This window comes from Elaeis guineensis, chromosome 11, assembly GCF_000442705.2.
Source record: "Elaeis guineensis isolate ETL-2024a chromosome 11, EG11, whole genome shotgun sequence".
Lineage (NCBI taxonomy): Eukaryota > Viridiplantae > Streptophyta > Magnoliopsida > Arecales > Arecaceae > Elaeis > Elaeis guineensis.
The window spans coordinates 24,414,557-24,430,182 of NC_026003.2; positions in this window are offsets into that span (position 1 = coordinate 24,414,557).

Sequence of the window (15,626 nt, forward strand, 5' to 3'; positions counted from 1 at the left end):
TTTATTGTGGTTAATTTATTTTCACTTATGTGGCCATAACCATCATTCTTGTTGCTTGCTTTCCATTTTTTTTTTACCTGAAAAAGTCCTATTGATCTTTTGAGTACATTGTTTGCACTAGTGGAGATGGGCTGATAGAATTTTGCATTCAAGATTGGATGTTTGAATTGAATTATTTTATTAAAACCTAAAGGAAGCAGGGTAGCTATTGATTGTGCATAATTTTATTTGAGTATGAATGAGTTTGGAATAGTTAGCTTGTGGGTTTGCCTTTCGGTTTTGGGTTGAGGTGGTTAAGCCATGGCATTTGGATATTACTCCTTTGTGTCTAGATGGATTTTGAGTATATTAATGTTAAATAAAGTTTTAGCATTAATTTTTATTTTAAATTCTTTATTTTTGATTTGGACTTTTCTTTTGCTTGGGGACAACCAAAAACTTAGGTTTGGGGGTATTTGATGTATTGCATTTTTATAGTAATTATTATTATTAGTTTTTAATAATTTTGATGAAATTGGTATAATAATTAACTAAATAAATATAAGAACCTGATATATTTTATGTCAATTATAGGTAATTGAGCCAGGTCACACCTAATTGGGCTTAACCATGTTTTAAAGGTCAAATTAAGTGAAATTAGTTGAGTCCGATTCAGCAGGGTTTGTCATCCGAAGTCATCAGGTCTTGCATCAAAATCAGAGTCCATCTCAAAGCAGAATAATCAAATCAAGATATCAATGGACCCCACACCTTATCTTTTTTGGCATCATCAGCTAGAAAAGAAACTAGAGGTGCAGAAAATAAATCAAGCAGTTAATCTCTCCCATCTAGTCAACCGATCTAAATTCTGGATATTTTGATGTGAGAACCCCTAAAAGGAAAGCTATAGGACTCCAAACTGAGCAAGATTAGATCCTACAGAATTTTGAGAGAAGCAAGAAAGGAACATAATTTACAGAATTAAATTTGGATTCCAGATGAGGTGGCTACAGTAGGTTGAAGTTGGTAACAATGTTGGACACAACAAGAAACACCCGATACACCCAGATTCTTCTTAGTGTTTCTTGGCACAAAGATCTGATATGGTAACCAATTTTGGGTGGCAAAGAGCTATCTTGGAAAGAATTAAATGGAAGAAAATCAGAGTCCAAACTAATTATGCATGAGGAGCAAACTTAGAAAGAATTGGAACCAATTCTTGAAAAACTTGATTTGGGCAGCCGAAACCTTACTTTGTTTTGCAGATTTTGTGGACCCAAGAAGGTTGAAGAAGGAAGAAATTCTTCTCCTCTAATTAATCATGTCTCCTTTCCTTCTTTTACTATGGAAATCAGAATAAAATCAAAAAATTTGGGCAGCATAAGGAGTCGATGGCTGGTGGTTGCTTAAAGCCTATCCAAAGGAGGAGAGATTCTATACCAAATAGAAAGAATGATATATAGAATAAAATCATGAAAAAAATACCACCTTAATCCTAGCCCTAGCCCTATTTAATGATCCTAAAACACTAGCAAGAGAGAGAGAAGAATCATCTTTGAAAGCGAAAAATCAAGCAAGGAGAGTTTGGAGTATCTGGAAGATTTGAAGAGAGGATTCATTCGGCTCTGCAATTCTTTCAGAGTTTTTAATTCTTTCTCTAGTTTACTTTGAATTTATTTTCTAGAACTCATTGTTAGGATGATTTTGGAGTTTTATTCAAGTAAACTTGAGTTTGATTTTGATATGATGAAAAGCTAAATTTCTAGTTAGGATACCTGATGTAGCTTGGATTTAATTTCAATTCCAGAATCTTGTATTAATTTTCTTTATTAATGCAATTGTTTGTTATTTGCACTTAATACTTTTAAGTATTATTATCTTTGGTACTTGATTGATTTCGATTTATAATTGGTACTGGAAAGGAAGATTATAAATTGGAGTTAATAACAAACATCATAGGAATAATAATTGAAGCGGGAGCAAAAGATTTGACCTGTGGGATCTTGAAAATAATCACTGTGCTTATTGAACTAATTGAAATCTATTTTACTATTGAAAGATAGATTATAGATTTTAATTAGTATATTTAATAAGACTCAGAAGAGATTATTAAATAATTTAAGATTATTTATCCTTGCATTAATAATTAAATTTGGATTATTAATCGGAATAGCTGGAATGGATAATTGGTCTAAGTGAAATTAGATATACCCTAGTGCTTTATCAATTGAATTTTGATTTAGCTTTTATTGAGTTCTTTAGAGTTAATTTTAATTTCCACTGTCATTCAGTTTCGATCGTTTAGATATTAGTAAAATTAGCATTCATTTTTGATAATTAAACTCAATGCTCGTGGGAATGATCTCTTATTTATCATTATATTACTTGACCGATTTCGTGCACTTGCAAAATAGGCTATCACTCACTATAGTAGACATGATGCTCTATAGCTAAGATACTTGCTCTTGAGCCTGAGATGTGCGCTCTTGAGCCTGAGCTGCATGCACTAAATGTTAGGAATAGTATCCCAAAGTCAATCGTCAGCCTGTTGACGGTTGTGCTCCTTTTGTATTAGTATATAAATTATAAATAAATAAAAGTTATTTTAGTATTTTTCATCACAAATTGTTTCATCTTCTAATGAACTCCTATATTGTAGTGAAGTTCTTAGGACTATTTAGACTCGACAAAGGAGGATTTGTCGTTTAGTCCTTAAATCTGTTTACGACCAAATGATACGTTGTTACAAAGGACAACAATATTTATCAAGCATAGGTCGTTGTGTGCCATATGGGTTGGTTGTCCTCTTAACCAAGAAGTGTGGAGACACTGGTATGGCATACAGGTGAGATGTAAGGGTACATCTGCACTGAACGTGATCGATTTTGGAGTAATTTCTGCTATCAAGATTTGCTCTGATGGGATATAGGTATAAATGTCCCTTCGACCTGAGACCACCATGATGACTTGCAAGCAACTCAATGCACTTAGGCACTGAACTACCTAAATTTTTAATTCAGTGACAGAAGGCTGCTGGGTGTAGTCAAGTACTTGACTTGTTGGTGCGTGTGTCAAGATGGGATTGACCACTCCAGTTTAGGAGCTGTGTACAGTCATATTTCAATTTAGCAAAACTTTGACCAGGATAGTTCTAGTGAGGAGTCACAGGACTGTTTGAGTTGTGCACGATTCGGATGATCTAGTCAGGATTGACAGTTTAACCCTGAGTCGTCCTAAACACAGGGGTCAAAAGGAATGAATTATATAGTAACCATATTCACGTAGGTTCTGAGTATTGTGATTGTGACTATTCGACCTATTCGAACATTGGGTACCATTGATAGATGGTCACTTCGATTAGTACAGGAATTGGTTCCTGTGCTACCGGTTTAGGTTCGAACCTGCGGGGTCACACATATTAGAGGTTCCTATCTGATCTGATGGCTGATGAAGAGTCTTAATGTTCATGGACTACGAGTCCTATGTGTCTGAGACTCTATGATCGAGAATCAGGATTCTCTGATCATGAGTCCCACACATTTTGGTTACCGGGGTCAAGAGTCCCACTGGTTTGGGACTCTTCGATCAAGGTTTCATATCGATGGACTTTGATACTCGATTGTCCATTGGATTTGGACTCAGTATTTATGAGAGGTTTAATTAGTAATTTAATTACTGATTAATTCAATTTGATTGAGTAATTATTTTTTGATCAAGTCCAATTGAATTGGATTCAGTTGAGTTTGACCCGATTAGGTTAAGAGTAGACTTAATCTTCGAGATGGTTTGGTCCCTGATTTGATCAGGGGTTGGGCTTAGTCAATTCTTGATTTGATTAAGATTTTATTAAGCCTAATTAAGCCTAATTAAGTTAGGTTTAAATTAGTCTAATTGAGCCTAACTTATTTTAATTAAATTGGTTTAATTAGGTTGGTTTAAAATGAGAAACCACCTTGACCCAAACTCCCTGCGCCACCTCACTTCTTCAGCGCCCACTTGAATTCACAAGAAGCAACTTCTCGTGAATTTTCTCCCACATAGAAGGCATCCCACGCCCCACTTTTGTGTGCTATATGGCTGGATAAAGATGGTTGGTTGGTCATTCAAATTCAAAAGAAAGTTTGAATTTGAATGAGCAACCAACTCCATGCGCCACCTCTTATCCTTTTGTGCACCCCATATTTTACACGAGAAAGTGTTTCTCATGTAAACTCTCCATGCACAAAAGAAGCCACGCCCCTTCTCTTCTCATGCCCAAGTGGATAGGGATGAGTTGGTTTGCATTTGAATTCAAATTCGATTTGAATTCAAATGTGCAACCACTTATCTTTATCCTCTCACGCGGATAAGACACGTCTTGCGTTGTTTTAAAAAGAGGAGAAAGGTGGGGCGTATGAACAATCTGATCTAAAAAGAAAAGAGGGTGTGAGGAAGGTTTCTGCATATTTTTGAAAAGTTCAAAACATTTCGAGAGGAAAGAAAGAAAGAGAGTGGGCGCAGGGTCTTCTGTGAGCACCCTAGGGTTTCAGCATGGGGTTCGAGAAGTGAGAAAGTGAGCTACGAGTGTCGTGAGCCCACCAAATTCAAGGGAGAGCATCATCAATCTCTCAAGCATGTTTGCTGATAATCTAAAGTATCTAAAGAATCGGTAGATATCGATCAAAGGAGTTCGATCAGCATCGACCGTCGAAAGGGCTCTACAACGAGCTAACACTCGTGAGGAGCCGATCAGATCGGAAGCTTCGTGTGGACGATCTGCAGAGATCAGATATATTGTGTGACTGTATTACGATGATCAGATCCTTCCGACGGTGATCAGATTACGGTGATCGACTACCCGCACAAAGATATTTGTTCTGAACACATAGCAGTAAATTATTTACTGTTCAAATTTAAATTTTAAATTTAAATGCATACATGCTATATATCATATTTAGATCTTAGTATAGGATAAATATATATTAATTAATTTGATTAATTAATAATTTCCACTGTAAAATAGTGATTTTGAAAAAGTTTTAAAATTACCATTTTACCCCTGCACTCAATTTTCACTTCAAATGGTATCAGAGCAGGTTCTAAGATATGATATATATATTTACATGCATAGATTAAATTGTAATCTAAAAGTTTAAATTTAAAATTTGAAATTTAAAATTTAAAATTTGAATTTTGAAAATTATTCAAAATTCAAAAATTTGAAATTCAAAATTTGAAATTCAAAATTCAAAATTCAAAATTCAAAAATTTGAAATTCAAATTTTGAAATTTAAAATTTGAAATTTGGTTGAAATTTCAAATTTGAAATTCAAAATTTAAAATTTAAAATTTAAAATTCAAAAATTTAAAATTTAAAATTTAAAATTTGTTTGAAATTTAAAATTTGAAATTTAAATTTTTGAAATTGGTATATTTAGATATACTTGATCCAAGTAGCAAGTAATCTAATTGGGTTGGTTGCCATGGTCATCCGGTCATAGGAGAAAAGTAGGGTTTAAAGGCCCTCTCCTCCCATTCGATGGGGTTCTCCTATGGCGGTAGGGATGCCGCTGCAATTATATCCCATGCAGATGAAGCAGTGAAAGGACTTAATTGTAAAGGTTCTATTATAAAATTTATCATGAATGTGTTAGATTAGATCTAAAGAAATATTCATGATTTATTTTGATTGAGTTATTTTCTGTTATGTAATTAGCAATAGGATTACTATTTATGAAATGTGCTGATCTATTTGTGAAATGAGTCAACATATTTGGTGAACAGAAAATAAAACCTTTCAAATTTGATAATTATTTTTGAAATGCCAAACCCTGACCCATCAGTCCAAATACTTAATTAAAAGAATTAAGTGTTGTCAAGTTGGTCTAGATTTGTGAATTAAGACCTAAGACAATTTCATAAACTTGTGGGTCAATGGGCTAGATGGATTAGGTCCATAATTGGGTTAGACCTAAGGTTAGCTTAAAGAAATAGACTAAATTAGAGTAATTGGTCAAATCTAATCAAAAGTTGAATTAGATTAGGTCAAGGACACTCTAGACTCAACTCCAATAGTTGTAGTTGAATGGGTCCATGTCTTAACTAGACCAAGATGGACTTAATTCATGGCTACGCGGTGGAACCCTATTTACTAAGTTGATCAAATTAAAACTAATGAACTGGTTGATGTCTAAGGTAAGTTCGGCAGTTTGACCAGTGGTTCTTAAGTGGGAGCTACTCGCATTAATTCGATCTCTGACGAGTTAACGGTATATCCCCACCACTGATCTCACTTACCTGGCCAACCTGGTGAGTTAGATTTTGATTAGATCACTTGGTGATTAGGGCTCACCCATGTCATTAGGTAAATCAGTGTGACTGATTTAGGTGCTCCTAATGCCGGCTTTAATTAAATCCTTTTTAATCTAACTTGGTGAAGTCAGTGGGAGGATTGAAATTGGCTGGTTAATTTTTTCTCTTCTATCCTTTAATAAAAATTCTCAAAAATTATTAGGTCCCTAAAATGATTAAGTTATAGTGATAACTAAGTCATAGCCTCCCATTAAGTGAGTGATAATGAGTCCATTAGTTTAATAATCACTGGAGGCCCAAAGGCTTGGTGCTTATTGACTAATGGAATTATCATTCATAGTATGATAATTTGGTTGAGTCTTTCTGATGGTGGTCAGGTTGGCCGGCCAAAGTCGGGCCTGATCATTTATTGGTTCAATTCACCAAATCAAGTCATGTTAATGGTTGGACCTTACCAAATCTTTTCAGTGGAGGCCAAAGCCTATTGATTAGGTTCTGGGGCAAAATTAATTACTAGAAGTTGTTTAGAGAAACAACTGGTTATGAACCTACCCATAGATGCACATGGGTTGACCAACCAAAGTTGGACTCGTGTGTGGTCTGTGTGGATTCTAGTACCCACTAAGGAATTAAAGTAATTCTTCGAATTGGAGGTTGAGGCTACCAGTTCGTAAAAATATTGAGAGAAACTTTAGACTAAAGTCCAAGTCTTTAGTGTTAATAATTTATATACTAATAGAGGTCTGGTTTTCCTTTATGCAGCTATGGCCACTACCCTGTCGCTCCGGTCATTATTAGATAATGACAAGCTCATGGGACCTAATTTTGATAGCTGGTATCAAAAATTAAAAATTATCCTTGAGCATGAGCGGATCCTTTATGTAGTAACAGATCCGGCACCTGAGGAGCCAGCCTCGAACGCTAGAGGGATGGTCCGAGACACTTACCAGAAGTGGCTCAACGATCGCACCACCATTCGATGCATAATGCTGGCAGCAATGAATGATGAGTTTAGCTGCAAGTTTGAGAATGTCCAGCCGCAGGAGATGCTTCAAATGTTGAACGACTCCTTTGGCACGCCTGATGACGTTGAAAGGCATAAAACTAGGTGTGCCATTTTCAATGCTCGGATGAGAGATGGGGCCTCAGTCACTGATCATGTACTGTACATGATCGATATGATTGAGCGCCTAAGTAAACTGAACTTTTTCTTGCACGAGCAGCTTGCTAAGGATGTGATCCTTAATTCTTTGCCCAAGTCCTTCCTCCCCTTCCCTACTCATTTTTGAATGACAAAGCCTGCAGTGAACTACCACGGCTTGTTGGAGTTGCTGCAGAACTTTGAGAAGGACTACCAGCTCTATAAGGAGTCGGTGAATATTGTGGGAGGGTCTTCTTCTGATTGTCGACCCTTTAAGAAAGGGAAGAAGAACAAAAAGAAGAAGAATAAGAAGGTGCAGTCGCATGCTGGGACGTCTGCACAGGGTCAGACCAAGAAGCGTAAGCCCGACTAGAGCCAGGCAGAGTACTTCTTTTGCAAGAAGTAGGGGCACTGGAAGAGGAACTGTCCTCTATACATTGCCTCTCTGGATCCGAACAGGCCGAAAAAGAAGCAAGATAATTATATGATAACACCTTACAACTTTTCCATTTGTGATACTACTGCTTGGGTAATGGATACCGGAAGCCCTTATCATATTTGCAATTCGATGCAGAGTCTGCAGGTCAGTAAGAGATTTGATGACGGCGAGAGGTTCCTGAACGTTGGAGATGGAAGCAAAGTTTCAGTTCTAGCTTTAGGAATCATGAACTTTGTAATCAATTCTCGTAATGTAATTCTGAGTGAATGTCACTATTGTCCAAGCTTTTTATTAAATATTATTTTTGTAGGCCTTTTGGCCATGTACCGTTATGAATTTTTAATAAAAAAAATATTTGCAATATCATTTTGAATGGTGTTACAATGTTTGTTGGACAAATAAATAATAGAATTTACTTACTATCACAGTCTGTTAATGTGGTTCAAACCTCCGATAAACGTCCTAGAATAGATAATGTGTCAGAAGTCTACCTTTGGCACTGTAGGCTAGGTCATATCAATAAGAACAGGATGAACAAGTTGGCTCAAGAAAGAATTTTTAAAGTTGGTGATTGTGAATCACTTCCAACCTGTGAGTCCTGTCTTCTTGGAAAATAATCAAGTCACCTTTGACTGAAAAAGGTGAGAGAGCCAGTGAACTCTTGGGTCTGGTACATTCTGATGTATGTGGACCCATGAGCTCAAGTGCAAAAGATGGATATTTCTACTTCATAACCTTCACAGACATCCTATCGAGGTATGGGTATGTCTACTTAATGAAGCATAAGTCGGAGTCATTTGAAATGTTCAAACTATTCCGAAATGAGGTAGAAAAATAAACTGAAAAGTATATTAAAACTCTTCGATCTGATCGAGGAGGTGAATACCTTTCCAATAATTTTTTGATATATCTTGAGAAGAATGAGATTTTCTCTCAGTGGACATCTCCTGGAACACCACAGCATAATAGTGTGTCTGAAAGGAGAAATCAGACCTTGTTGGATATGGTTCGATCTATGATGGGTTTGCTGGTCTGTCGATCTTCCTCTGGGGATATGCGCTCGAATCGGCTTGTTACCTTCTAAATAGGGTTCCGAGTAAGTTTGTAACTAAAACACCATATGAGATATGGATAGGACGTAAGCCAGTACTATCGCACCTTAGGGTTTGGGGGTGTCCGGCTTATGTTAAACGTTTAATTACGGACAAGCTTGGACCTAGGTCTGATAAGTGTAATTTCATAGGAAACCCAAAAGAGACCAAAGGGTATTATTTCTACCTAGCTGATGAGCAAAATGTGTTTGTCAGCCTTAAGATAATCTTTTTGGAAAAGAAGTTCCTTGGTGAAGGGACTGTTGCCTCTAAGGTCGAACTTGAGGAAGTTCGGCAGGTGAAAAAACTGACACAAGTAGCTGAAATTGAATCGGATTTTGTTAGATCAGATCTGGAGCCCATTGTTCCTGCACCCTTAAGGCGATCTGATAGAGTACCACGTCAACTGGACAGATACTATGGTTTCTTGGTTCGAGATGGCGATCCTGTCGAACTTGATGAAAACGATGAGGATCTGATCACCTACATGGATGCAATGCAGAGACCTGACTCTAAGAAATGGCTAGAGGCCATGAAATTCGAAATGGAATCCATGAAGGTCAACGATGTGTGGACATTGGTTGACCCACCCGAAGGAGTAAAACCCATAGGGTGTAAGTGGGTCTTCAAGAGGAAGAGGGGTGTAGACGGAAAGGTGGAGACCTATAAAGCTCGTCTGGTTGCCAAGGGATATCGTCAACGTTATGGTATAGACTATGACGAGATATTTTCTCCTGTGGCAATACTCAAATCCATTCGGATTATACTTGCGATAGCTGCCCATCTGGACTATGAAATCTGATGGATGGATGTGAAAATAACTTTCCTAAATGGAGAGCTGGATGAAGAGGTGTATATGATACAACCTGAAGGATTCACATCCACAGAAGAGTCTAAGGTGTGCAGGCTACAGAGGTCCATTTATGGACTTAAGCAGGCATCCCGGAGTTGGAACATACATTTTGATAGGATGATCAAGATGTATAGCTTCATTAAAAATGGAGAAGAGCCCTGCATTTATAAGTGGGCTAATGGTCTAGTAGTAGTATTTCTTGTATTGTATGTGGATGACATTCTCTTAATCGAGAATGATGTCCCTGCATTACAAGGAATAAAGATTTGGCTGTCGTCACAGTTCTCCATGAAGGATCTGAGAGAAGCTTCCTACATTCTAGGGATGAGGATCTATAGAGATAGATCTAAAAGGTTGCTTGGCTTATCCCAATCCACGTACATTGATACTATGCTGAAAAGGTTCAGCATGGAGAATTTCAAGAAAGGCTATCTACCGATAGGCCATGAAATTTCTCTCTCGAAGAGAGATTGTCTGACAACACCTCAAGAGAGAGAGCGTATGGATAGAATTTTATATGCTTCGGTAGTAGGATCTATCATGTACGCCATGTCATGTACACGATCAGATGTGGCATACTCACTAGGGGTAGTGAGTAGATACCAATCTGATCCAGGGGAGAATTACTGGAAGGTTGTTAAAACCATCCTGAAGTATTTAAGAAATACTAAAGACCAGTGGCTTGTTTATGGTGAATCGGACTTGAGACTTATAGGGTTTATAGACTCTAATTTTCAGTCTGATCACGATGATAGCAAGAGTGTGTCGGGATTTATTTTTACCCTTAATGGTGGGGCTGTCTGCTGGAAGAGTTCCAAGCAGCACACAGTGGCTGATTTAGTTTGCGAGGTGGAGTATGTCGCTGCATCAGATGCTGCCAAAGAAGCGGTGTGGCTGAAGAAATTCATCATCGAGCTCGGAGTAGCACCCTCCCTTGTTGGTCCAGTTCTGCTCTACTGTGACAGCTCTAGAGCCATTGCTCAGGCGAAGAAATCAAAGGTACGTCAGCGGACAAAGCATATTCTGCATCGCTACCATCTTATCTGGAAAATTATGGATCGAGGTGACATCGACCTTCAGAAGATCGATGGAAAGGAGAATCTGACCGACCCATTCACTATAGCCATTTCGGTGAAGGAGTTCGACAATTTCAAGTTGAAGATGAGTATTAGATACTACACCGATTGGCTTTAGGCCAAGTGGGAGATTGTTGGGAATAGTATCCCAAAACCAATCGTCAGCCTGTTGATGGTTGTGCTCCTTTTGTATTAGTATATGAATTATAAATAAATAAAAGTTATTTTGATATTTTTCATCACAAATTATTTCATCTTCTAATGAACTCCTGTGTTATGGTGAAGTCCTTAGGACTATTTAGACTCGACAAAGGAGGATTTGTCGTTTAGTCCTTAAACCTATTCACGACCAAATGATACGTTGTTACCAAGGACAACAACGTTTATCAAGCATAGGTCGTTATGTGCCATATGGGTTGGTTGTCCTCTTAACCAAGGAGTGTGGAGACACTGGTATGGCATATAAGTGAGATGTAAGGGTACATCTGCACTGAACGTGATCGATTTTGGAGCAATTTCTACTGTCAAAATTTGCTCCGATGGGATATGGGTATAAATGTCCCTTCGACCTGAGACCGTCATGGTGACTTGCAAGCAACTCACTGCACTTAGGCACTGGACTATCTGAATTTCTAATTCAATGACGGAAGACTGTTGGGTGTAGTCAAGTACTTGATTTGTCAGTGTGTGTGTCAAGATGGGATTGACCACTCCAGTTCAGGAGGTGTGTACAATCATATTTTAATTTAGCAAAATCTTGATCAGGGTAGTCCTAGTGAGGAGTCACAGGACTGTTTGAGTTGAGCACGATTCAGATGATCTAATCAGGGTTGACAATTTAACCCTGAGTCGTCCTAAACACAGGGGTCAAAAGGGATGAATTATATAGTAACTATATTCACGTAGGTTCTGAGTGTTGCGATTGCAACTATTCGACCTATCCAGATGTCGGGTACTATTGCTAGATGGTCACTTCGATTAGTACGGAAATTGGTTCCTGTGCTACCGGCTTAGGTTCGAACTTGCGGGGTCACACACATTAGAGGTTCCTATCTGATCTGATGGTTGATGAAGAGTCCTAATATTTGTGGACTATGAGTCCTACATGTCTGAAACTCTGTGATCAAGAATCAGGATTCTCTGATCATGAGTCTCACACATTTTGGGTACCGGGGTCAAGAGTCCCACTGGTTTGGGACTCTTCGATCAAGGTTTCATATCGATGGACTTTGATACCCGATTGCCCATCGAATTTGGACTCAGTATTTATGAAAGTTTTAATCAATGATTTAATCACTGATTAACTCAATTTGATTGAGTAATTATTTTTTGATCAAGTCCAATTGAATTAGATTCAGTTGAGTTTGACCCGATTAGGTTAAGAGTTGACCTAATCGTCGAGATGGTTTGGTCCCTGATTTGATCAGGGATTGGACTTAATCAATTCCTGATTTAATTAGGATATTATTGAGTCTAATTAAACTTAATTAAGTTAGATTTAAATTACTCTAATTGAGCCTAACTTATTTTAATTAAATTGGTTCAATTAGGTTGGTTTAAAATGAGAAACCACCTTGACCGAAACTCCCTGCGCCACCTCACTTCTTCAGCGCCCATTTGAATTCACAAGAAGCAACTTCTCATAAATTTTCTCCCACACAGAAGGCATCCCACGCTCCACTTATGTGTGCCATATGGCTGGATAAAGATGGTTGGTTGGTCATTCAAATTCAAAAGAAAGTTTGAATTTGAATGAGCAACCAACTCCATGCGCCACCTCTTATCCTTTTGTGTTCCCCATATTTTACACGAGAAAGTATTTCTCATGTAAACTCTCCATGCACAAAAGAAGCCACGCCCCTTCTCTTCTCATGTCTAAGTGGATAGGGATGAGTTGGTTTGCATTTGAATTCAAATTCGATTTGAATTCAAATGTGCAACCACTTATCTTTATCCTCTCACGCGGATAAGACACGTCTTGCATTGTTTTAAAAAGAGAAAAAAGGTGGGGCATGCAAAAAATCTGATCTGAAAAAGAAAAGAGGGCGTGAGGAAGGTTTCTGCATATTTTTGAAAAGTTTAAAACATTTCGAGAGGAAAGAAAGAAAGAGAGTGGGTGCAGGGCCTTCTGTGAGCACCCTAGGGTTTCAACCTGGGGTTCGGGAAGTGAGAAAGTGAGCTATGAGTGTTGTGAGCCCACCAAATTCAAGGGAGAGCATCATCAACCTCTCAAGCATATTTGTTGATGATTTGGAGTATCCAAAAAATCGACAGACATCGATCGAATGAGTTCGATCAGCATCGATCGTCGAAAGGGCTCTACAACGAGCTAGCACTCGTGAGGAGCCGATCAGATCGGGAGCTTCGTGTGGATGATCTGTAGAGGCCAGACATGCTGTATGGCTATATTGCAATGATCAGATCCTTTCGACGGTGATCAGATTACGGCGATCAACTATCCGCACAAAGGTATTGTGTTCTGAACACAGCAGTAAATTGTTTATTGTTCAAATTTGAATTTCAAATTTAAATGCATGCATGCTATATATCATATTTAGATCTTAGTATAAAAAAATATATGTTAATTAATTAGATTAATTAATAATTTTTACTATAAAATAGTGATTTTTTAAAAAATTTAAAATTACCATTTTACCCCTGCACTTAATTTTCGCTTCACTAAAGCCTCATCAAGCTGCTCCCATCTGACGACCCCAGAAGCATGTGAGGAGATGCTCACTTCAGATTAGTAGCTTGTCGGTATATGTCCAGACCTGCAATGAATCCTCTTAGAGTGCTCGAGTCCCAAGACCTGAGACAAATGGTCATGGGGGCCAGAGGTATCCGAGCGCTCACTTGCAAACACGTCTAACTGCTCCTATAATTATAAATTCAAATAAAATATCATAAAAATATTATAATACTAATCATACTAATCATACTCTAGTTATTACTTACAAAATCCTTCTGATCGTGGCATTCATTGGCCTGCCCTTCTTGTCTGTATGACTCGATCGAAAGATGGTGCTACGGATGGGCATCACCCCCTCTCTCATCAGCTATAAGAGTCAATCAGCTTGTTAGAAATATGCAAAAAAATAACAACTCAATAACTTATAAACTAAAGGGTCAGAATTCATTACCTCTTTATGCACGCGACTGGCCATAGACTCACGGCTGAGAGTGTGCATGTATTTTTGAGCAGCCTGATTCTGACAAGATGCAGTCTAAAAAGTATTTAAAATATATGAGTTAAAATCAAATATAATTATCAGTATAATAAAAAAATCATAAGTTATAAATTAAATCTGGAAGTCCTGGCTCCTCCAATGCCTGACCATTCCCTCCTACTGACTCAGGGGATAGTCTTGGATCCAAAGAACAAGCTCCTCCTCAATATCCTTACAGTGCTCTAGCCACCCTCTGTGGAGCTTGACCTTGTAGTTTCGATACAACTCCCTAATCTTCTACAGTCGGGCATCTCGAGCCCTCTCATGATTTAAAAAGTTGTACCTCCTCTGCATAAAGTTATTAGAAGTCAGTTACGAAATTATTCTAATCAAATATAGTGTAAATATATCATATGCATATATAATTAAGATACACTTATCCAAATCTTCTTCTACATCCGGTCCTTGACATCGGGGTCCATCAATCGTCAGTCTACGGGAACTACGAGAATGATGTTGGACCGCCTCACAAGCACTTTGAAAAAGGAATGCATTTCCTATGCGATCTCTTCTACTAGCCTCCCCTCCTGATCGTACTCCACCATGACCTGATGCTGGCGGTTTTACACATGCGGCATGCGTGTGGGACCACGAAATGTCCTACTGGATGATGCACTATAATAAAAATATATTATGAATATATAAAAGTATGCAATAACTATACAATAAGTAAATAAATAAATAAATAATTGACATAATGAAAATCTACTCTCACTAGAATCGTGCGACGTGGATGTCGGTGGAGCTAGATGGATGGGTGGAGTATGTGTTGGAGACATGGCTATTAGTGGAGACTCATATGTGTCGGTGGGAGAAAGATGTACCTGTTAAGTTGAAGTCGAGGCCAATGCGGTGGGAGGAGTATGTGCCTCCAAAGCCGATGTGGATGCAGAAGTGCATGCAGAGGCGAAGCTCCGTGTAGCCCATCGAGGGATGGGGTTGAAAGCTAGATGGCATTTCAATACCATCGTGACCTGCAACGTTAATGAATATTGATAAATATAATATGTTATTGAACAATAATATTAGTAGAGCATAAATAAATAAATACTAACATTTATATCAGGATGTTGAACTCATCGTCTACTGACATCTATAATATGGACATCACCATTGCTCCAGACAAAAGTATCTAGGATCTTGACAATACCAAATAAGTTTTGTCCTAGATGAACACTTTGTATGCATGGTCCAACATTGTCATCAATCTCGATATCATCAAAGATATGCCTAGGCACCATCCTCACAACAACACCCATTGAGGCTCTAAAGGATCACTAACGTAGAAGACTTAACTAGCTTGGGAGGCAAGTATATACGGTTCTTCAGTATGGAGATAGCATTGTATATTGACGAGAGTAAAACCGCACTCATCAATCTTCATCCCTGACTGAGATAAGATATCAAACCAATCACATTTCATCAATATAACCCTCTTTTTAGAATAGTAGTCCAAGATGACTCTCTTTCACAACCCCATAATAGTTTAGATCCTTCGTACGAGGCTGGGAATCCGTCGAGCTAGC